The sequence below is a fragment of the Myotis davidii genome, unplaced genomic scaffold (genome assembly GCF_000327345.1).
Source record: "Myotis davidii unplaced genomic scaffold, ASM32734v1 scaffold401, whole genome shotgun sequence".
Taxonomy (NCBI): domain Eukaryota; kingdom Metazoa; phylum Chordata; class Mammalia; order Chiroptera; family Vespertilionidae; genus Myotis; species Myotis davidii.
Window position 1 is genome coordinate 355,142 of NW_006291020.1, and position 1,903 is coordinate 357,044.

The 1,903-nt window shown below is 61.2% G+C and overlaps 1 long non-coding RNA gene across 2 annotated transcripts; it reads left to right on the plus strand.

The window, feature by feature from the left end:
• The first annotated feature begins 663 nt into the window (after positions 1-663).
• On the plus strand, positions 664-1,897 carry LOC107183153. Of its 2 annotated transcripts, none has more exons than XR_001513920.1 (3): positions 664-751; positions 1,062-1,266; positions 1,811-1,897. It is a non-coding gene; the product is annotated as an uncharacterized LOC107183153 (long non-coding RNA). The 2 variants fall into 2 exon arrangements; XR_001513921.1 differs by having other exon boundaries at positions 664-747.
• The last annotated feature ends 6 nt before the right edge of the window (positions 1,898-1,903 follow it).

Sequence of the window (1,903 nt, forward strand, 5' to 3'; positions counted from 1 at the left end):
TCTCAGGTGAGTTTTCCAAATCCTTGGGGAATTTTTCCTCACCCCCACCCCCACTTCCTCTGAAGCCTTCCAGCAGGACACAAACTCATTCCTAAAATATGCAGATGGAAGCTATGGTAACCATGGAGACAGGGCAGGTGGCAAGGAGAGGCAGAGGCAGTGAGAGAAACCAATTGCGACCACAGGGGAGCGAGACTTGAGGAGCGATTTGGACCGAGACTTCCACGCAAGATGAAAAAAATAACCTAAGCAAGACGAGTAAAGAGGTGCCAGGAGAGAGGATGTGGCACAAGGTTCGCTCTTGTCTCCGCGCACCCTCGCCCGCAAGAATATGGGGAGGAGGCATCCGGGAATGCCCCTGGCCTTTCCTAAAGACGACCCAAGGTCCCCGCCCTCCTCATACTTATTTAAGAGGCCCGTGCAGGGAGCTGCGGTCCAAGTTCATCTGCGCTGTGTGCTTAAAGAGGTGCCAGGAGAGAGGATGTGGCACAAGGTTCGCTCTTGTCTCCGCGCACCCTCGCCCGCAAGAATATGGGGAGGAGGCATCCGGGAATGCCCCTGGCCTTTCCTAAAGACGACCCAAGGTCCCCGCCCTCCTCATACTTATTTAAGAGGCCCGTGCAGGGAGCTGCGGTCCAAGTTCATCTGCGCTGTGTGCTCTGTTCGCTCTCCGCACAGCATGGACTCCGGCTGCGGATCCCCACCGCCGCCCTCCACCCCTCCGCACAGGGCGCCCCGTGCCCCGCGGTAGGTAGGTCAGGTCTGGCGCACAAGCGCACAGGAGCACACCGAGCGAGCGAGAAGGGGGGTCTGCAGAAGCTCAAGAACGAATTTAGTTGGTGTCGGTCTGGGTGGCAGAGGAATCTTCTAAGAATCCTTTAGGTTTGTTGGGACCGAAGGGCGGTCGGCTAAGCCAGGAAAATCGGGGTTGGAGCTCCAGGTTTAGGGGTGTGTGTGTGCATGGGTGGGGGAACGGTTTGGTGCCCGACGCCCCCACCCGCGGAGACGAGGCTATAAATAGCAAGGCAGAGCTCCGCCTTTCGCACCCCCCGCCCCCCCAGCCTCTCTCCTCCCCAGCCGGCGCTGTGCCCGGGGCGCACCGGGAGGAGGGACCAGCATCCGATGCCCGGGCGCAGATACTGACACCAAGGGAATCCAGATGCCCCCCCACGCCATGTGGGCCCCCGGGAACCCGGGCCCACCACCCCGGCTGCCTGGCGGTCCCGGCCTCGGTTCTGGCCGGGCGGAGATTCTGCAGACATTCAGGTATCTATTTGGGCGCAAAGCCTGGGAGGGGAAAGAGCAAGGAGTGATGGGGACCAGAGCAGGGGCAAAAGAAACCCCCATTCTCCCCCACCCGTTTTAGGTCCCCAATGCCAGCTGCTTCCCTCCCCCCACTCAATTTATGGGGCGGTGGCAACCTCGACGAGGTTAGGAACGGGAATGTGTGTGTGAATGTATGGGTGCATGTGCGTGGGTGGGTGGCATTCAGCATCTGAGAGAGGGGGATTCCAAGTGCAGATGAGAAAAGGGGGGTGCTGGAAAGGTCTGAGGAGCCAGGGGGTGCGGGTAGGGGGGGTACCTCTGAGCGTGCACGTACGCATTTGCACGCGCGCTGGTCTTTAATGCGGGTGCACCCTTCCCACCTTCTCAGGCATGCTCTGGGGGGAGGTGGCGGCTCCAGGCATGGGTTAGAGGCAGGGCTGTGTGCCGCGCAGTGGAGAGCTCTTCCACCCCCCGCCGGGTCCTTCCGCCGGTGCCTCAGTTTCCCTGCCTGGATCCATCAGTCAGATGTACCTCTTTCTTGCAGGGATTGGCTTCGCCACTGAGCCCTCAGGCCTCTTCCAGCCATCACCCCCACACCCCTAGCCTTCCCGGGCAGGCCCCGGCCCCGGCTCCATCC